This window comes from Acanthochromis polyacanthus, chromosome 11 (assembly GCF_021347895.1).
Source record: "Acanthochromis polyacanthus isolate Apoly-LR-REF ecotype Palm Island chromosome 11, KAUST_Apoly_ChrSc, whole genome shotgun sequence".
Lineage (NCBI taxonomy): Eukaryota > Metazoa > Chordata > Actinopteri > Pomacentridae > Acanthochromis > Acanthochromis polyacanthus.
In genome coordinates, this window is record NC_067123.1 from 23,891,188 (window position 1) to 23,914,351 (window position 23,164).

General features: G+C 37.9%; 1 long non-coding RNA gene across 6 annotated transcripts; it reads right to left on the reverse strand.

The window, feature by feature from the left end:
• Positions 1–7,327: 7,327 nt before the first annotated feature.
• Positions 7,328–14,360, reverse strand: LOC127536117 (uncharacterized). 6 transcript variants are annotated; one of them, XR_007945095.1, is made up of 7 exons: positions 14,099–14,360; positions 13,783–13,943; positions 12,766–12,971; positions 10,780–10,999; positions 10,554–10,615; positions 10,314–10,448; positions 7,328–8,526 (listed from the first exon to the last, which is right to left on the reverse strand). It is a non-coding gene; the product is annotated as an uncharacterized LOC127536117 (long non-coding RNA). The 6 variants fall into 6 exon arrangements; XR_007945098.1 differs by having other exon boundaries at positions 10,353–10,448; positions 12,766–13,154; XR_007945092.1 differs by having other exon boundaries at positions 12,766–13,154.
• Between the last annotated feature and the right edge of the window lie 8,804 nt (positions 14,361–23,164).

Genomic DNA, 23,164 nt, shown 5'->3' on the forward strand with positions numbered 1-23,164 from the left:
ACTAATAATTTATTTATTCTCTGTTTTGTCATGTATTTTTCTACTGAGTCAAATCTTCAGTTTGATTGATATTATCTCAAGTAAAAAATAAAATATAAGGTTTTCTGACAATTTATCAAAACGGAGTTATCTGTTTTTGTATATGAACTCTTCAGTTGTCACCTTAATTAAGGAGTGTCAATGTTAGTGAATGTGCCTTTTTTAAGTGTTACCAGTATTTGCAGTGATAATGATGTCCGTCTAATATTTCAGTGAAGTGGAGGAATTTTGTAGCGGACTGGAAAAAGAGTTGAAAAAATAAAGAGGTGGTGCTCACTTCAGACACGAGTATAGTGGCATGAAATGTCAAAAATAAAATATATTTTACCAAGTTAAAAAAGTGAAATGTGTGTCGTTTATCAAATAGATCAGTGCTTTATCTGCTTATACATGTTAATGTCTGTCTCTGTGTCTATCAGGAGGTAATAGATCAGAGATTTTGCTGCAGGAGTCATAGAGCTAATTTACCTTTGTGTGTCTAGCTTTTATTTTTATTTACTGTTGTGTAAAATATATATCTGCCTCTATGTGTACTGCCTATTTCCAACCTTTCAGACTGTCCTTTTTGAGATTACACAAATTGTCCAAATGCTAGTCTTAGCAACCAACTTATGATATTGTAATGAGTACTATTTGAGTGAATTAAACCTTTAAAATCTTAGGTATTATATGAAGTAGTACTTTGTGTGGAATACTTGATGGGGTCCTGAAAGTTCAGCTTCTGTAGACAAACTTACCGGGGCCAAAATAAAAGTGGAATACTCTTTGAATAAACCTTTTCAATTCCAAGTATATTCTGAGTGAAATCAGCCTTTAAAACCATAAGTTGTGCATTTAAGTCGTAAATTGTGCACTTTAGTGATCATCTATTGTGATAACTGTCTCTAAAAAATGCTCTAAATGTGCAGCTCGGTGCAGCTTCCTGCTCTGCAGACACATATATACTGGAGATTTTGTCAGATGTTCAAATCAGCAAGAGAGACAGATAATCAGTTGTAGACTGACAGAGATTTTTCTTGTTCATGCATGTAAAATTATGATGATTTATGCCCTCATGAGAAAATTTAAAAAAAAAACTAATTACACCGGCTGATCTTCAATTCAGCAAATGCATCTGCTTGTACATCAGCCTAAACCATCGACTGTCACCACAAAAGAAGAAAGAAAGAAAACAAACTTCATTTCCCCTAATGACACCTCTGATCAATCATAACAGAAGTCGTTGTTTGAGGCTGAAGTCGATGAAGGTGGTTCTGGTAATTCATCGCTTCCCTGAAGATGAGATCATGACGGAAAATTTTTTTTTTTGCTGTTTCCATAGTTTATTTATACTGAAAATAATTCACTGTTGGCTTCCAAACGTGAACTCATTTGTTTCATTTTCACTTTTAATTTTGTTCAGACAGAGCTTGAACACAGCAAACAGAGACAGCTGGGATACAGATGATCGACAGAGTGATTTTTATTTATGTTGACAGTTTTTTAAAAAGAAGAAAAGACACAAGGAGAAAACAGAACATGCTGAGTGTACAGAAAATAGAGCTTCAACATGTAACAATTAAAAAAAATTTAAATCATGTTTTTGTCTCTTTGTTAGGGAGAGAAATACAGTTTCATAAACTACATAAAGTTTTTCTGTATTTTACACACTCATGTAATGGTAATGCAGTCACATAGATAAATGTGTTAACTCTGAGATTAAGAAAATCATGGTAGAAAAAGACATCAGAGCATTCAGTGATTTACAAAAACACACACATTGCTGACAGAATGGCAGGAACAAAAGAAATGTTTGTGATGGAAACCTGAACCAAACATCACTTTGGGAAGGCTCACAATAAAGAACTTATGAGGACAGTTCTGCTTCAGTATTTATTTCAGATATAGTTGTTTTTTTCTTCTTTCTTCTCTCATTAATCATGTGATGATTTATCTGCTGTCCCTGAATATCAAACTGGATATGAAGTAGTTCAAACCTGCAGCAGCTGCAACAGTAACATGCTGCTGACACACTGATGCTTCAATATTAATTCAATATTAATTATGAAATTTATGATAATATATCAGCAAAAATCTGCACTGTATATGCCATAGCAGTACTTTAACATTTTAACCATATTTTGCTGCAAATATTTATGGGCTTTTCCTTCAGTAAGATTTTCCAGGCAGTACTTCTACTTGTAATGAAGTATTTTTACATTGCTATTTTGCCATTTTTGCTGAAGTAAATTGTCAGGCACTTTTTCCATGGTCCCAATACAGCCTACTCTCCAGGGTCTCTGGTTTCTAGACTGCCTGCGCTAGCGCTGATCTATAGGACATGTCTGGACTCTTCAGGCAGTGAGAGACGTCTTTGTCTTTGTTCACGTGATGACCGGGGGCCTTTCTGCCAAGTTGGAGGTTCTTCAGGATTCTGGACTTATTTTCTTTCAACCATTCCTGATGCTCTCCATCCAACCTCTTGCCCACAGGACCTTTCCTCACCTCAGCCCAGTCCTCCTCAGTCTAGACATAATATCAGAAAAATGTTGTCAAGGATCATTTGTCAGGATAATCAATCAGAAATAATCCCGTCGCTTATTCCGAGTGAATGTCTAGAACGTCTTACCATATCTTTGAAGGCCTCTCCCTTGTACAAGGTCTTGGATGCTGGAAACTTCATCCCATCAGAACGTAGCTGGTCAAGGCTTAAAGCCACCAGATGCAGCTCCTCTTCATCATAGACATACAGCTTTTTGTCCTCACATGTCATCAGGACAAGCTGGTCACATGGACATGATGTTCCCTCCACTACACCTACAACCTGCATGTTCACTATGTCTGGAAGGTAGAACTTTCCCCACCCGTTCACCTCATCATCATTCTCACTGTAAATTGTGACCTACTATCAGTGTGGCACCAACTGGATTCTGTAAGATCAACCGCTTATGTCTGAATGTGGACACCCACTTTGACACCGATACCAGGTATCCGCACCGACAATATAAAGTGGACATGAGGAATTTGATGAAATACATCCATAGTTATTTTATAAAATGTCAGTAAAAGATGTGTGAAGTCTCCCTATTTTTCCGCTGCATGATGGTAAATCAGACACAGCAAAAAGCTGACCTGTGGAACTGAAAGACAGAAAAGACTATTTTAATGGACTTTAGTAAAACAGATTTCACTTCTTGTTATGGAGCAGGTCAGAGGATCAAACACAGGATGACAACACACAGCTAACCAATACTTTAAGACAACAATAATTTATTTAATATCTGATGTTGTAAAGAATAGTGTTGGAGATCAGCCCTTTAACTGATGTTCTCATATTTGTGAAATTTAAGTTGTGATGGAACTGCTTCCTTATAGAGGAAAAAGAGATGACAGTGTTATTAGACAGTACAACACTTTTAATTTTATTTTTTAAATTTAATATTTTTATTTCTTCTTTTATTTCATTTTAAGGTTTGGATATCTGTGAACACTTATTTGAACAGAATATAGATTCTGATATTGTTGTAAAGAATAATGTTGGAGATGTGCACTCATGTTGGAATAAATCCACATTGTGAAGCAACCCTTACTTGCACTGAATTGGAAATATTTTAGAAAAACACACTGAATTACAAGACTTTACAGAGAAGTGCACTATTGCTGACTTAACAATAGTGTACTAATTAGAATTAGATGATTTTAATAATAATAGGTCATGATCTAAAGTGGGCTAGTCTGAGGCATGAGACTAGGGCTGAAAATGAGTCCCACTCTGGCCCTGGTGATGACTTTCTGTAAACTGGTTTAAGGTTTTCCTGGAGCAAGCTTCTCACGTCATCGGTCCAAAAAGCAAACCCCTGGCTCTGCCTTTCAAACAATAAGATTCTTCTCAGGTACTGAATGGGAAAAAGCCAATACACTGGTGAAAACATTAACATGCATAAATACTCTCAACAAAGACTGCTATACAGTCTGATGAACTTAATGCAGTTACCAGATGTTCTGCTGACATGGTACTGATAGTGTGTTATGAGTTTTTAGAAGTGGAAGTGAACTCCTAACTTGCCACTAAAATGAATATACACATTTTGTTTGTATCATGATCCCTGCTCTAGCCAATATTTGTGATTCAGGTGATTTGCTGGCATTCGAAGCAGCTGCTCCATTATGGCTGATCACTCTACAGAGTTGAGTTGATAGCTTCTGTTTAATATCATGTGACAATTCTGTCTGATATGTGGTTATCGTTGTGGTGCTATGAACATGTAGTTTTTACGATGAGCAACTCAAGCCTCAACATGTAGAGAATAATACAAACAAATAAAATGCATTGAATGAGAAAGTGTGTCCAAACTTTTGACTGGTAGTGTACATTTGTGACTGTGATATTTTCTTGATCATTTATGTCCGACATCACACATCTCACCCACATCAATATGATATTACCAGTTTGCTCCACATGTGGCAGGTACATCACAGAAACACATGGAAAGCAAACACACCTGTCAGTTTCTTTGTTAGAAGAACATCTCTTTATACCTAGAACAAATTAACTACTGGAACATGTACAATAGGAGGATGAATGAACATAAATGCACATTCTACCATGTTTTCTACTGTGTGACAGAAGGTTTGTGTAGCAGGGTGTGGTAGTATGCAAATAAACAGTAGATGTAAAACAAGAGCTCATCTGTTTTGCAAAACCTTTTGCATCCATGTAAAAGCTTTTTCATCCATGCAATTGTTTATAGACAGCATAAAAGTTGCCCCTTGATGCCCAAAGTGCCCTTTTGTCAAAGTTGTTTCATTTTTTTGTTTGTTTGTTTTTGTTTTTTGTCAGTGTGTTTGTTTTTGTTTTTTGTCATTGTGTATTTTTGTATTCGTGTGTGTGTGTGTGTGTGTGTGTATGTGTGTGTGTGTGTGTGTGTGCACTCGTGCTACTATCTAAGTGTGGCCCAGGCGTCGTTACACATTCACCAAGTGTGGCCCTCATTACCAACAGTGGCCCATTTTCCGGACCCCTCTTGGTCATGCTTTAGATCATGCTAAAATCATGTCTAAAACCTTCTGGTGAAGTTTTATAATTTTTGCCAAGTGGGGCCCAGGAGGTAGGTATGTGTAAATATGCGCACTCGGCAGCACCCCTGTAGACAGGAACAGGTATGTCAACGACCCATTCACACACGTCGTTCACACACTCGTCTGCTGTATGAATGGCTTGCTGCTGCAGGGAGGCTCTGAGGGATTAAGAGGAGACACTACTTACTGAAGGAACCAGGCTCATTAGACATGATTTGATTCTGTTTTGTAAGGAAATTTAAAATTTTATGGAAGTCTTAACTAGCTTTAAACTTTAACTTATACTAAAATAAAGGACTATCACAACAAAAAAAGACAATTTAAGAAAAAAGTAGTAAAAGAAAACCAGAACAATATTGACCATAAAATTGCCAGGCTTGTGATAATTTCTTTAGATTTTAAATTAACCACTAAAATACAGATGTTAGACTTTTATAAAACATCTAAATTTTTTCAGTCCTAAAACACCCGGATAATTTTTCACAAGAAGAAAATTTAACTTCATTTGACCATATGCTTGTTTCCTCAATCAGTACATTTGAGAATGTGTGTTGATGTTTTTGATGGAAACTACTACTTTTTAAAATGATAAAAGTCCCCTGTTTGATGGCACAGAATGACATGGGTCCCACTTAGATAGCATGGAGCGATGTTCACACTCTGCAATGGACACCGATTAAAAAAAAAAGAATGGAAATTTTAATTTAAAAAATCAAAGCTTTAAAGAATGTAAGACTTTTAACTGCTATCATTCGACTGGTGTGATAAAAATTCTTCTAAGAAGACAAACGCAAATGTGTGCCATGAATGTGCAAAGCTTGAATATAGCATCACTCACTGCTGGTTTTAACAAATTTTTACAATGTACTTCTGTCCTCTGTCTGTAAATAGAAGAATGTGTGTTGATGCATGGTGGAAGAAAAAGTTAACCACAGATGCCCAACTTGGATAGCATGGCATTTCATGGCATGGCATGGCATGCACACTCCAGAATGGATGAGTATGAAATGAGTTTTTGAAATGTAAAAATAGTAACCTAAGGGTATCACAAATGAATGTTATATCATTACTATCATTACTTTTCTGCTTTACATTTAATAGATTATAATAACTAACAAACACAAAATTTAACATGACTGAACAGAAAGCTTGAACCTAACCTTCTGCTAATGTGCAACCTTGAGTGTTGTAAAGGTACAGAGCTTACATGTAGCATCGCATCATTGGTAGAAACTGCTGCGGTGTTTTCATCTTAGTATGTGGCACTCGCCACAGCTAAGTATAGATGGAAATAATCAAATGGGGATACTGACAGCAAATTAATTATTTTTTTTACAATACACAATAAGTATTAAAAAAATAAATAATGCATAAAAACCTTTTGAAAATTTCTGTAATAATTAAATGAAGAAGGAAAAGAAGGTCCACTGTTGGATGGTGCAGAATGATAAGAGTCCCCTCTTTGATGGCACAGAACGACATGGGCTCCCTCTTAGTTAGCATGGAGCGATGTTCACACTCCTGCATGTGTGTGTAAGAAGAGGATATATGCCTGATCACCGATTCAACTCAGAGATGAGTCACATTCAGTTCAATAATCCTGGATATTACAAAGTCCTAAGATGGTGTTTTTATAACCTTTCCATTAGTTTTTTAAAAAATTCAGTTGTAAATACAACATGACTGATTGGCATAAGTCTGAAGTGTTCTTTGAGGGAAATCAAAAATGTAAATTTCAATATAGTTTGAGATGAGATGGTATATTTGATGGGTTACTTACAGAATCAGTATCTTCAAGCATAACTGGATTTAATATTTTTGTCATAATATACTAAGGTTCAACTTCAGAGTATATTTCAACCATTTTCAAACTTTATCTAATTAAATGCTATTTAGAAGCAGATGGAACAAGCATGTTTTAAGGAAAAAGAAAAGCATTACATTTTGCTAATGTTTTGTATTCTACCCAACTTTGCTTGTAATAGCAATAGCTATCACATAACACCTGCCTACAATCACGAATGTAAAACAGTAAAAAGCACAATACAGGATGTTCCGTGAAATCAAGTCAATGTTTATTTAAAGTGATGTTGAGTCCACACACACTCCTAAACTGAGGGTTTGTCACTTGCTTTTGCTGGACTCCTAACGACGGTAATGGTTTTTACATAATAAACTGTTCAGACAGTTTATGACATAAAAAAACTCATAAGCTCATTAAAAGATCTTTTCTAAAAGGACTTTCTGCTGACCTCCACAGCAGTTTTCAAGTGGTCCTGGAGCTTCTTTATGTCCTTGGCAAGAGGCAGTACTTGTGGCTTGTTCCATTTCCTCTGGTACAACGTTTTTAATGCATTTGATGGCACGTGGGTTGTCCATTCCAGTTGAATTAATTTGCTGAAATGTTCTGCTTGTGCCTTTAAGATGTCATCCTCTAGTCGCAGAGCCTCTCCCTACAAAATATATCAGACCTTCATCGGGGAATGGCGTAGTTTTAGTGCAGTTGAGGGAACTGCAAATCTGTTTGTTAGGTGGTCAAATCCTGTCATCTTTTTCACTGCCGCAAGCACAGTGTTAAATTTAGCCGGGGTAATCAAGTCCTTCAGGAAAACAGTGTCTTTGTCAAGATCTCTTGCCACCAGAACAAGTCTGGTAAGTTCTCGCATTTTATTTCTCATATCTGCTCGATGGCATCCAACTTCTCCATTTTTCAGGAACATCCTCTCACCCAATGACAGAATCAGTTGGTTGGATTTCACCCGTCGTGTAACAGCATCATATGTCATGTCCTCCAGAATTTTTTTAAGTCCATCGGAAACGGGATGGTCCATTGGCAAGAGGAAGGAGCAATATGTCTGAACTTTTCGTTTCACTGGCCCGTCTGGTCTCAATTTGCAACGCCTTTGATGCCTCCAGAGATCTGTTCTGATGTACATAACCAAACAAAAATAGCATGGCAGAAAGTCTGTTGCTGACAACAAGTAGGTTGTTTGTCTTTTGGTACCATTTGTCCTTGACGTGCGGATTTGACTGAACAGTTATGTATGTACTTTCCCTTGTTCCTTATTTTGCTCAGAAGAAAACTGCGCATCGTGGATCCTTGCTTGTGTGCAAGTGCCTTTGCAATGTCAACTTCATCTTGATGTTTTCGCATCAGGTGTCTTGTAACTTTTCCGAAAGGCTTCTCACAATAGAGGCAATAATTTTTCTTGTAATAGGCACGTTTGTGTGGGGTGTTTGAGGACATTTTCACTTTGACACCCTTCAAACTGCATTCAAGGACATTTTCATCCGTTTTCATCCCAGTCTTAACTGCTTTTTTGTGATGACTTTCTTGGCTACTTCATCATCTACTTCTGCCGGTTCATCATCAATATCCTCTTCTTCTTCTGACATATCAAGGGAAAGGGAGATCTGTGGTTCTATTTCCTGAAATACAGAAAAAAAAGAATAAGAAAATGAAATGAATGCTATAAATTCTCTCACAACATTTTTGTTACAGTTTTAGCACAGTTAGAATCAATATTTGTCAGCCCTGGCCAAAAAGAAATTAATCCACAATTATCATTTCAATGACAGATATACAGTTGGTACGGAAAGTATTCAGACCCCTTGAAATTTTTCACTCTCTGTCATTGCAGCCATTTGCCAAAATCAAAAAAGCTCATTTTATTTCTCATTAATGTACACTCAGCATGCCATCTTGACAGAAAAAAAAATTAGAAATGTAGAAATTTTTGCAAATTTATTAAAAAAGAAAAACTGAAATATGACATGGTCAGAAGTATTCAGACCCTTTGCAGCGACATTCATATTTAACTCACATGCTGTCCATTTCTTCTGATCCTCCTCGAGATGGTTCTGCTTCTTTATTGGAGTCCAGCTGTGTTTAATTAAACTGATTGGGCTTGATTAGGAAAGGCACACAGCTGTCTATATAAGACCTTACACCTCACAATGCATGTCAGAGCAAATGAGAATCACGAGGTCAAAGGAACTGCCCAAGGAGCTCACAGACAGAATTGTGGCAAGGCACAGATCTGGCCAAGGTTACAAAAGAATTTCTGCAGCACTCAAGGTTCCTAAGAGCACAGTGGCCTCCATAATCCTCAAATGGAAGAACTTTGGGACGACCACAACTCTTCCTAGACCTGGCCATCCAGCCAAACTGAGCAATTGTGGGAGAAGAGCCTTGGTGAGAGAGATAAAGAAGAACCCAAAGATCACTGTGGCTGAGCTCCAGAGATGCAGTCGGGAGATAGGAGAAAGTTCCACAAAGTCAACTATCACTGCAGCCCTCCACCAGTCGGGGCTTTATGGCAGAGTGGCCCGACGGAAGCCTCTCCTCAGTGCAAGACACATGAAAGCCCGCATAGAGTTTGCCAAAAAACACATGAAGGACTCCCAGACTATGAGAAATAAGATTCTCTGGTCTGATGAGACCAAGATTGAACCTTTTGGTGTTAATTCTAAGCAGTATGTGTGGAGAAAACCAGGCACTGCTCATCACCTGCCCAATACAATCCCTACAGTGAAACGTGGTGGTGGGAGCATCATGTTGTGGGAGTGTTTTTCAGCTGCAGGGACAGGACGACTGGTTGCAATTGAAGGAAGGATGAATGCGGCCAAGTACAGAGATATCCTGGAGGAAAACCTCTTCCAGAGTGCTCAGGACCTCAGACTGGGCCAAAGGGTCACCTTTCAACAGGACAATGACCCGAAGCACACAGCTACAATGACAAAGGAGTGGCTTCAGAACAACTCTGTGACCGTTCTTGACTGGCCCAGCCAGAGCCCTGACCTAAACCCAATTGAGCATCTCTGGAGAGACCTCAAAATGGCTGTCCACCAATGTTCACCATCCAACCTGACAGAAGTGGAGAGGATCTGCAAGGAAGAATGGCAGAGGATCCCCAAATCCAGGTGTGAAAAACTTGTTGCGTCATTCCCAAGAAGACTCATGGCTGTACTAGCTGAAAAGGGTGCTTCTACTCAATACTGAGCACAGGGTCTGAATACTTATGACCATGTGATATTTCACTTTTTCTTTTTTAATAAATTTGCAAAAATTTCTAAACTTCTGTTTTTTTCTGTCAAGCTGGGGTGCTGAGTGTACATTAATGAGAAATAAAATGAACTTTTTTGATTTTGGCAAATGGCTGCAATGACACAGAGAGTGAAAAATTTCAAGGGGTCTGAATACTTTCCATACCCACTGTATCATCTTCAATGTGAGAAGAGGAATCCATCACTACATTGCAGACACTCCCTGGCTGATCACTGTTGGCACTGTGTTGAGTGTCAATCTCATTTGATGCTTGAGGAGAGCAATTGGCTATGTGGGTTTGGTCCTGTAAAATAACAATGCAAAATCAACATATTAAATTATGTTATAAATTTTATGATAATGTTTATAACTTCTTACAAAATGTTGAAATAGATAATTAAATGCTTACTTTATTTCCATTGTTATTACTGTTGTTTGTGACTCCATTGTGATCAGCTTGGTGTGTGAAACCTGTGAACACATAACAGACATTTACCATATTCAATCAATTAAGGATTACATTTGCCCTATGCATACAATCTTGCAATATTAGCTATAGTGTATGCATATATTGTTTTAATGATATGTTTAATTGGTGAAGTGACAAAGTCAGAACTGTCTGTCTGGGCACATACTTGTGATGGCTTGAAGGCATTCTTCAATGGTAGGGCATGCTTCTGTCGATTTACACAGCATTCTGCCAATGATACCTTGATGCCTTTCCTCGCACTGAAGAGTAAAGGTGCCCGCTCTGAGATTTTGAAATAACGCCAGTGGATCGTTGGAGTAGGGTGTAGTTGCTTGATAGGGGTGCTCTCCATCTGTCAGTATGTAATGCACCAGGCACCCTGTTGTCTGCAATACAGGAGATTCATTTGAATCAATGTCCAGTCATAATCACCCTTCCATATTGCACAGATTGCAATTATATATATATATATATATATATACAGTGCCTTGTGAAAGTATTCGGCCCCCTTGAACTTTTCAACCTTTCGCCACATTTCAGGCTTCAAACATAAAGATATAAAATTTTAATTTTTTGTCAAGAATCAACAACAAGTGGGACACAATCGTGAAGTGGAACGAAATTTATTGGATATTTTAAACTTTTTTAACGAATAAAAACCTGAAAAGTGGGGCGTGCAATATTATTCGGCCCCCTTGCATTAATACTTTGTAGCGCCACCTTTTGCTGCAATTACAGCTGCAAGTCGCTTGGGGTATGTCTCTATCAGTTTTGCACATCGAGAGACTGAAATTCTTGCCCATTCTTCCTTGCAAAACAGCTCGAGCTCAGTGAGGTTGGCTGGAGAGCGTTTGTGAACAGCAGTCTTCAGCTCTGCCCACAGATTCTCCATTGGATTCAGGTCTGGACTTTGACTTGGCCATTCTAACACCTGGATACGTTTATTTGTGAGCCATTCCATTGTAGATTTGGCTTTATGTTTTGGATCATTGTCCTGTTGGAAGATAAATCTCCGTCCCAGTCTCAGGTCTTTGCAGACTCCAACAGGTTTTCTTCCAGAATGGTCCTGCATTTGGCTCCATTCATCTTCCCATCAGTTTTAACCATCTTCCCTGTCCCTGCTGAAGAAAAGCAGGCCCAAACCATGAGGCTGCCACCACCATGTTTGACAGTGGGGATGGTGTGTTCAGGGTGATGAGCTGTGTTGCTTTTACGCCAAACATATCGTTTTGCATTGTGGCCAAAAGTTCCATTTTGGTTTCATCTGACCAGAGCACCTTCTTCCACATGTTTGGTTAGTCTCCCAGGTGGCTTGTGGCAAACTTCAAACGAGACTTTTTATGGATATCTTTGAGAAATGGCTTTCTTCTTGCCACTCTTCCATAAAGGCCAGATTTGTGCAGTGTACGACTGATTGTTGTCCTATGGACAGACTCTCCCACCTCAGCTGTAGATCTCTGCAGTTCATCCAGAGTGATCATGGGCCTCTTGGCTGCATCTCTGATCAGTCTTCTCCTTGTTCCAGGTGAAAGTTTAGAGGGACGGCCGGGTCTTGGTAGATTTGCAGTGGTCTGATACTCCTTCCATTTCAATATGATTGCTTGCACAGTGCTCCTTGAGATGTTTAAAGCTTGGGAAATCTTTTTGTATCAAAATCCGGCTTTAAACTTCTCCACAACAGTATCTCGGACCTGCCTGGTGTGTTCCTTGGTCTTCATGATGCTCTCTGCACTTTAAACAGAACCCTGAGACTATCACAGAGCAGGTGCATTTATACGGAGACTTGATTACACACAGGTGGATTCTATTTATCATCACCAGTCATTTAGGACAACACTGGATCATTCAGAGATCCTCACGGAACTTCTGGAGTGAGTTTGCTGCACTGAAAGTAAAGGGGCCGAATAATATTGCACACCCCACTTTTCAGTTTTTTATTTGTTAAAAAAGTATAAAATATCCAATAAATTTCATTCCACTTCACGATTGTGTCCCAATTGTGTTGATTCTTGGCAAAAAATTAAAATTTTATATCTTTATGTTTGAAGCCTGAAATGTGGCGAAAGGTTGAAAAGTTCAAGGGGGCCAAATACTTTCGCAAGGCACTGTATACACACATGGACAAAATTGTTGACATCAGAAAACCGCTCACCCACACGACACCACACACGCTGTCTGCCATCTGCCCTGAAGAGTGTAAACCGGGATTCATCCATGAAGAGAACACCTCTCCAACGTGCCAGACGCCATCGAATGTGAGCATTTGCCCACTCAAGTCGGTTACGACGACGAACTGGAGTCAGGTGGAGACCCCGATGAGGATGACAAGCTTGCAGATGAGCTTCCCTGAGACGGTTTCTGACAGTTTGTGCACAAATTCTTTGGTTATGCAAACCGATTGTTTCAGCAGCTGTCCGAGTGACTGGTCTCAGACCATCTTGGAAGTGAACATGCTGGATGTGGAGGTCCTGGGCTGGTGTGGTTACACGTGGTCTGCGGTTGTGAGGCTAGTTGGATGTACTGCCAAATTCTCTGAAACGCCTTTGGAGACAGCTTATGGTAGAGAAATGAACATTCAACACACGAGCAACAGCTCTGGTTGACATTCCTGCTGTCAGCATGCCAATTGCACGCTCCCTCAAATCTTGCCACATCTGTGGCATTGTGCTGTGTGATAAAACTGCACCTTTCAGAGTGGCCTTTATTGTGGGCAGTCTAAGGCACACCTGTGCACTAATCATGGTGTCTAATCAGCATCTTGATATGGCACACCTGTGAGGTGGGATGGATTATCTCAGCAAAGGAGAAGTGCTAACTATCACAGACTTAGACAGATTTGTGAACAATATTTGAGAGAAATGATGATATTGTGTTTGTGGAAAAAGTTTTAGATCTTTGAGTTCATCTCATAAAAAATGGGAGCAAAAACAAAAGTGTTGCGTTTATATTTTTTGAGTATGTATATATAAACATTACAATGATTAAAATATTACTTATAATATACAGTTGAGTTTATGTAAACTGATTTGAATACTGACATGTGATACAATTCACCATACAGCAGAACTAGTTTATTCATTTTCAGCTCCACATTTCACATATTTTAAAGACATGTAAACTCATAGCAGTCATCATGGCCATTGAAGCGACATTTCCATCCTGAACTTACCTGGATATCTGACTCTTTCTTGTATTTGTATTGCATGCCTCAAACATCTTCATAACTTGACCAAGACAAAGATCCAGCCATTTGAGACTGCAAAGCTGATTGTGCCAAATCCAGTTTCCTGCTTGCTCCAAAATCTGCGATAAACAATTTGTTGCTGATATCTGTAAAATATTGAAAATGATCCTTAGACATGTACCTCTTAATACAATATCCACAAAATAACGTCTTTTCTATGATGTATAATGAAAATTGGATAATAAATACATTTCTACCAGATAGTTTATGGCTATGGCTAAACGATTTATTCTTTTTTTACCAAACAAAATGTTTTCGGGCTTCAGGTCTCTGTGCAAAATCCCGCGTGAATGGAGTTCTTGTAGTCCTTGCAGTAGCTCCTGGCAGATCCCCAGTCTTTGAGCCTCAGTCAAACTTTCTCTGTCAGGAAAGTTCTTGTTTTCAATTACCTCCGCCAGACTGTATTTGCAGAGAGGGGAGACAAAATAAGCAAAGTAATTATCTTCCAACACTGCAATTGGTTGTAAAAGATGTTCTGCTTTGAATGTTTCTGAACATAGGACATGTGCATTTTATTCTCATTTGAGAAATATGCTTTGCAACTCTTTTCACTGCAACTTTGTTGCTCTGGAAGAATCCTGGGAAAATTTCAGCAGCATTGCATCCATTTGCAATCTTTTTGTGGTGTTAAAAACAGGTTCTCCAACGTCCGTAACGCCAGGGTTAGAGGCAAGGTTTTCGAATCAACTCATCCGACGGGATTCCTTGAAAATGCAGAAAAAAAACCTATTAGACATGGTCATCAATTTCAAATTTTGTAATTTTGTTAGTGGCAATAACTCCCTAACCTGATTAACAGGAAACAAATAAATATGCATTAATAGTGTGATATAAGTTTCAGAAATGCTCATGTGTTGCTGCATACCAGGCATGTCCAACAGAAAATAGCTCAGTAGTTACACTATCAACAATACTTTGAAACCTTGTCACTGTAATATTTAGATAAAAGGTGCAACATTAACTATGAGGCAGAAGAATTATAGTATCTGCATTTTCATAATAGTAAACTTCTCAGTTTTTTTGTTGTGAGTTCTATCAGAATATTAATGCTACCTACACATTTAAGACATAAATATTAAAAGTAGTACGATGGCAGTGCCACATGTTTATATGGTAAGTGGACAAAAAAGTCATTTTTAAATTGTTAGCATTTATACATTGAGGTTTTAGAATATTAAATTAAAGTGCTGCAAATTACCTTACATTTTCTTTGCTTGAAGGAAGAAAAAAACTTGAAGGATGGTAGGTTAAATGTCCTTCTTGCACAGTACCTCTTCAATATACTTACCTATAAAACTATTATATCTTTACATATTGATTGAAAGGTGCACAAATAAAATAAATATTCAGGTAGATGAATCTCCAATGAAGGAAAAACACATGGAAATGCTTTTTGGTCCTCTAAAGCTGTCGCTCCCAAAAACAGAAAAGACAAGTAAAAACTTCTGTGAGGAGACCGGTATTGATATAAACCCTGCCCAATGATCGGAACAGTGGACTGGGTCTTTGGAAAAAGATCGTTAACCACCCTGACATGAATGGTGAATCAGAGCAGTTTAGACCAGACGTAACACATGAAGGGTTACAGGGTTTCAGTTGATGTGAACTGCTCAGTTTACCCAGCAGATGTAAAAGGACTGGACAACACACAACAGAGCTGTGACAGAAAAGGAATCTAGCTTTGTAGAGAAGTTGTTGTCCAACAAATATTGATCCACTTTGTTTTTGCTCTGCATTTCTGCAGAAAATAGGAATAAAACTAAAACCAAAAACACCCCGCACTTAATTTGTGAGTTAAAGAATGATGGGACCATTTGTAGGGAATTTTTGTCATTGGCTGTGTCTTGTAAAGAGATTTATCTAGAAGAGATGAGAAGTCTGAATCTGGCTTGTTTAAACCTGAGCCTTACGGTAAGCTATGTCTCAGCAACAGATTCTGAAGTACGGGCCAAGGTGTGTTTAAGCTGATGATTTTCATGAGGCCTTCCTTGCCTTTGGAAGTTAAAACTCCTGCAGAGGCAGAGTAATTTTTCATCTGGGAATGGGCTGATGTAATTCTAACTGCTGTTAAAGTACAATGATAGTTCATGCTATAATGAAAAAGACAGGCTCAACATATTCAGAAACAGGAAAAATCTACTTGAAAGTGTTTGAAGTACACTCATAACTTCTAGGTTTAAAAAACAAACAAACAACAACACACAAGAGGTTGTACTGAATGTGAAGTTCTGGCACATTTGTTGAGTGAAACTAGAATGATTTATTTATTTGACTTGAATGGTTCAGTTTTTTGTGGAATACTTGGATCATCACAATTTGCAAAGTGAATAAAACCTTTGAACTCAGAATTTATTCATGCATAACTACAAGGGAAATTGGTCTGAAACTAAGTCAGCCTGTTGATCTGTGCTACAGCAGAAACCTGTTTGTCTCTTTGGCCATGGCAGAGTGTAAATTGTGCGTGGGGGTTGGGCAGTAGCCTTCAAGAAAGATCACCTTTAGCTCTGTCCACACAAGCACATTCGTAGCGCCTCAACATAGAAATGTAAATTGTGTGTGGGGGTTGGGCAGTAGCCTTCAAGAACATCACTTTTACCTCTGTCCACACAAGCAGGGACCAGGTCTGCGAATTAGCTGTCAGCTATTGACCTATGAACATGACATCGGTTAATGTAACAATGTTTGTTGTTCTGTTCCCTATCAAATAAACAAATAAACAAACAAGCATGTTAGAATAGAGCTGGAGTTGTAATCAAAAAAGGCATTAAAAAACAGGTGACATTTGACTTATTCCACAATGTCGTTACCGACATTATGAACATTAGTATCAAAATCCCACCACTTCGGAAAAGAAATCCTCACGTTCATATTTTTACAACACCAGGACCCACCAGTACGAAATTGTAAAGAAAAGCATGAGGTTTTGATCTGGTGGAAGCAAACAATGCAATCTCTATTTACGTCATTAGTTAAATATTAGGGAATTATTCTGTGGGTTTTTGCTTCTTAAAAAATGATTTGTTACCTTTAGCAGACACACATAGCAGCAAATGTCGATTACAAAAGAAAAAAAAAGCATTAAATACTTGGTGGACAACAACTCATTTGAATAATGAATTCTTTTCTGTCTTAAATTTAGTTTGCAAGTTTCTTTTTTCTTCACTGCTTGTAAATCTGCTGGATGAATTGTTACGCGTGTACAGATTCTCTGTCAACAATGTCATTGTCATTCCATTCCTAGTTTACATCAAATTGATCTTTCACTCTTCATTGTCTCGAGATCGCGGTCTTGTATGCACTAATTCACCATTCCCGATGAAGAGAAGCAAGCATAATATAGGAATGTTCAGGTGCACACATCTGGGATCAGAGCTCCAAACGTATGCTTCTGAATAGTAGCACTGGTACAGCCCAAATATTCAGTCACATCAGCACAGGATTTGGTCACCACCTCCCAAAACTGTCATTGCTTGTCAATAGTAGCGTCAACTGTCAGCATTCTCGCCTCTCTGGCACCAGGTCATTCGTGGATTTGAATGTAGTTTTCTACTTTTCTGTTTCATTCACACTTCCAAAATGAAATCCAACCTCATTCGAGGTTGTTTTGAAAACAATCTACAAAGTAAAAATGATTTTTTAAAAATCGTTCACTTACTGGCAGAATAGGGTGAGTGGTATGACCTAAATAATGTCATAGTTGCCTCAATTAGTCTACTTTTCAATAACACGTGGAACTCATTGAAAAAAAATGATTGTTTTTATGGCTGACAGAAAATAAGGTCCACACTTTGGTGGTACAGAATGATAGGGGTCCTCTTTTAGATAGTCTATAACGACACGAGGGCCTTTTAAATAGCACAGAGCGACATTAACACCCCAGTGTGTATACATAGATAGATCATTTTAGTATTTACAATAGTCCCAATTAGAGAAGAATCATTTCCAACTTTTTTTGTGACATGACTGTAAGAATTATTTACTCAGAACATGAATGCTAAAAGACGTTCATTAGACCCACAATAAACTGTAGTTGCAGAAGTTTTAAATCAGAGCCTCAAATTAAAGGTTTTGCCTTCAAGAGTGAAGTAATACAGAGGCAATACAAAGGTCCAGTTTGAAATTCACACTTGTCTCATTTCATTAGTACTTTCATGCATTGTTCTACACCAGTCCTCACAATTGAATGTAGTTTTCTACTTTTTTCTGTTTAACTGACTCAATCATCTTTCCCTAGCTGCCCCTACATTCTGAATCATCACCTGTGTCAGAGTCAAACCTGTCTCTGTCCACATTTATTTATTTATTTTAGGATAATCTGCTAAATTCACGCTTGAAAATAGTTACATATGCAACTATTTTGGTTGCACATATGCAGTTGCATATGTGAGACTTGCTTGGGATTATTATAATGTAAAGCCACATTACCATGTCTCAGAGTGGACAAGTGGTTGTCTATTGCATAATAGCCGTTGGGCATCGTGGCTGATGTCAGCTTGAGGAAAAATACCACTGTTTACAGACAGGGATGTGGATTCGTAGTTAAAGCTGCCCATTTCCTCTCATTGACTTCACCCCATGGTGTTAATAGCTGCTCGTTTGATAATCCATGTCAGAGCAGCCTGTTTGATCCAGCCCGCCCATGAAATGTGAATGTGAAGCCAGACCAGATGTAGACACACAAAGAGTTCAATTGATGTGAAGTGGACTAGCAATACAGGGGTTTGACTGAACGAGAATCTTACACACACACGTCTGCTCAGTTTGCCCAGCAAATGTAAAAGGCCTGGACAACACACAACAGAGCTGTGACAGAAAAGAATCTGAGCTTTGTAGAGAAGTTGTTGTCCAACAAAAGCATTAACTTAAAAACAATCAAGGCAACAAAAAATAAGAAAACAAGAAATTGTGGCCTCCCAACCTACTACATTTAGCCTACATTTTCATCACAGGCACATGACACAGGTTCCCTCTTGGATAGCATGGAGCAACATACACATTCCAGAATTGATGATTCCAAAAATCCATGAGCAAAATGAAGCCCTATGTAAAATACATAATGAATATGATTTTAGTGTAGATAATATAAAACTGCTATGTAGTCATTTCTGTTGTTACGATTCTGATCCTTAAAACTCTAAACCATAGCTGAACACAAAAGCTGGAACCTGCCATTCGGCTGCTGTGTTAGATGGATGTTGTCAATTTACAGCAGCAGTTTTTAGAAATACTTTTAGGGGAGTAGAACCAGCATGGTTATCAACAAGGCTTTTTGAATAAATTAGCCAATGATTATCTGTCCAAGTGAGAGCATTAACAAAATACATTAGGATCTCCTAAAGATGTAAGAACTGAAAACAACTGGAACCAAAGCTACAGAATTTAAGAGAACATTTACCTTTGACTGTGCCCATTTAGATTTTCAGAGCAGTTAGCAGTATCTATATTTGTAACAGATTTTATTCAGCAATTCTGCTTGGTGACATGATACAATATAAACTCTTGGGCATTAGAAAGTTAATATGTGGGCCAGCATCTGCTCCTACACAGATGATGACCCTAGATGTAGATATATGACAGTTGGACTTTGAACTGGCACATCTACAGATATAGACATATATGATAATAGCTGTCTTTGAGTGATTTTATGTTGACACCAAACACTTTAAATGAAATAAACCTCATTCAGTTTCTTTTGAACACAATCTACAGGTCGATGTAATACTTGAAAATTATTTCATAAATATTACTTACTGCAGGAAGTGTGAGTGTAATAGCTAAAGATAATATCATTAGTTAATCTATTTTCAATTAAAGTGGAAATTTATTCACAAAAAATGAATGATTTTTATGGCTGACAGAAGAATAAGGTCCACACTTTGGTGGTACAGAAGATGGGGTCCTCTTTTAGATAGTCTATAATACGACACAAGGGCCCTTTTAGATAGCACAGAGCGCACCTTACACCCCAGTGTGTATGCATAGATAGAAGATCATTTTAGTATTTACAATAGTCCTGATTAGAGAAAGAATCATTTACAACTTTTTTGTGACATTGTTGTAATAATTATTTACTCTAAAATGGAAAATTAATTAAGCCTCAGGAAATAAAATAAGCCTCATTCACTTTGTTTTGAACACAATCTACAGGAAGATGTAACACTTGAAATTATTTTCAAAAATATTAATTATGCAGGAAGGTGAGTGTAATGCTAAATAATATCATAGTTGCCTCAATTAATGTATTTTCATTAAAGTAGAATTTATTCACAAAAATGATTGTTTTTATGGCTGACAGAGAATAAGGTCCACACTTTGGTGGTACAGAATGATGGGGGTCCTCTTTTAGATAGTCTATAACGACACGAGGGCCCTTTTAGATAGCACAGAGCGACATTAACACCCCAGTGTGTATGCATAGATAGAAGATCATTTTTAGTATTTACAATAGTCCTGATTAGAGAAAGAATCATTTACAACTTTTTTGTGACATTGTTGTAATAATTATTTACTCTAAAATGGAAAATTAATTAAGCCTCAGGAAATAAAATAAGCCTCATTCACTTTGTTTGAACACAATCTACAGGAAGATGTAACACTTGAAAATTATTTCAAAAATATTAATTAATGCAGGAAGGTGAGTGTAATGCTAAATAATATAGTTGCCTCAATTATGTATTTTCAATTAAAGTAGAATTTTATTCACAAAATGATTGTTTTTATGGCTGACAGAGAATAAGGTCCACACTTTGGTGGTACAGAATGATAGGGGTCCTCTTTTAGATGGTCTATAACAACACGAGGGCCCTTTTAGATAGCACAGAGCGACATTAACACCCCAGTGTGTATACATAGATAGAAGATCATTTTAGTATTTACAATAGTCCTGATTAGAGAAAAAAATAATTCACAACTTTTTTGTGACATTGTCGTAAGAATTATTTATCTAAAATGGATGCCATAAAGATGCTCATTAGACCACAATAAACTGTAGTTGCAGAAGTTTTTAAATCAGAGCCTCAAATTAAAGGTTTTGCCTTCAAGAGTGAAGTAATACAGAGGCAATACAAGGTCAGTTTGAAATTCACACTTACTCATTCATAGTAATTTACATAGTAGCCCAGCAAAATGTGAGCGCCCCTAAGATAAATGATAAAGACATGCTTGTTGTCAGGAAGTGTTTCAACATTAAAAAAATATTACTTTACAAAGATTTCAACCGTATTTCTGAATATATGTCAATGGAGTGGGACATATAAAAAATTCAGTAATTGTTTGTGATGTCACAGTGGCATGTAACTAAGCAACACAAATCAAGGATTTAGAAGAAAACTATTAGACCAAATGATTTCACAATATTTGGTGAGGTTTTTAAACATTAAAACTTTAAAGTTAACACGGAGACTTACTACCAATCAATTTGTGTATTGCACAGACAGTTCCATTGCAGCCCTGACCGACATCTACATATAAAAGAGGGCCCTCCAGAGCCTGCCAATGGAGGGCCACTCTTTGATGTGTAGGTGTCAGTCAGGCTGAATGTTGTGTTAACACCTCAGCTCCACGGAAGGCTATGGAGGGCACTCTTTGATATGTAGATGTCAGGCATAGGCTGACTGGGCCCCTCTTGGCAGTTTTTTAAAAAAATAAAAAAATGCATGTTTGAAGTTATATTCTGAAGAAAGACCTTAAAAGAAATTTTATAAATGAATTTTTGTTTCAACAAAAATATCTCGAAACACTGGGCCACTGTTACCAGTTTTCTACGACAGTCCCCTCTTGGCTTGTCACACGTGTATGTGTGTGTGTGTGTGTGTGTGTGTGTGTGTGTGTGTGTGGTGTGTGTTGTGTGTGGTGTGTGTGTGGACAGGTGCTTGAAAAGCACAACTGCTTATCTGTCAAATGTGTGTAACAAAAGTGTGCACTGAACACTGAATAAAGTCTCTGTAGATTATAGACAAAATTTGGCATCTCTCATCACAAATTTCTGTTTAGTCACCCGAAGTGCATGGGTAAAATACAAAACAGGTGACAGTACTAAAAAGATTTATTTTCTAGAAAGCCAATAGTCAACAATGCAAGTTTAATTCTGGGACAGTTGCTCCAGCACCAACACCATGCGTTCCCATCAGTGCAACCAAGGTTTTCATTCATCTTCTGGATGTTCTGGAGCATGGCAGAGGTCACGTCTTGGTGTCTTCCGATCTGTTCCAAGAACGTTCCTCTGACTCTCCAGACACTGCAGAGGATCCACAGCAGCTTCCTGGTTCCCTTTTCCTGCATAAAAGCACCAAAAGTACTAGTTTCAGTAATTATTTTCCATTTTCATAAACACAGTTAACTTAAGTAAATGTTCTATTTTGTGATTTTAGGATGGGTCAAAAGATAACATACTGATCATGTTGATGTCTGCATAGTCTAACAGATCTTATTGATTTGGTCTGTAGAGAGGAGGCAGCGTGGAGGAGCTGCAGGACGGAACCAGTAAGCTGCAGACTAGTGCTCCTGGTAACTGGACCTCATCATCCAAGGCCGACAACTAAATAAAATGAACAAGACATGCTGTTGATAGCAATCTGTAATACAAATGATTTTATCCATTACTGATTTATTGCTTTGTCCATACATGTTAGAAAGTTGTTACAAATAATACCTGTAATAATTTCGGCACACAGTGATAAAATGCCTTGTTTTATTTACAAACAAAAAACACCAAAGGCATCTGTGTATAAGAAATCAGTGCATTGGATTTCCACATCTGGCAAAGCTGGAAAATCACACATTCAGAATTTTACTTGAAATTATGAAAATAGCTGCAGATTACCAGTACTCTTTACTTCATTGTGTTAACTTGATCATGTTGAATCAGTTTTTTAGACTTGTATTACTGATACGAAACATAATCAACACATAAATTAAAATGTGTTCGCAAAGAGTTCACTGGTTCTTCAAGGAAAATTTCAATGATAACCATATAGTTCAGTAAATGATTAATGGGTCATTGTGTAACAGCGTGGGAGGTTCTGAATACAGGTCTTGGACTGAAATATTGCTGCTGCTTTCCTCCGGTTTTAATAAGGAGTTGTTTCATAGCTTGTTAGCCTTAAACCAGCGGCTAACTGGCTGGCAAACAATAGTTCAACGCCAACCTCTAATCAGTGATCCGGTGTCCGGACCGCGTTAGCTGGCGGAACGTTCATAATACTGATGTGGGACTGTTGTAGCTAGCGTATCATAGTAGGATAACAGCAGGATGTTGGAGAAATAAACTACCATTATCAGGATCGCTGGTCCTGCATGGCAGACTCCT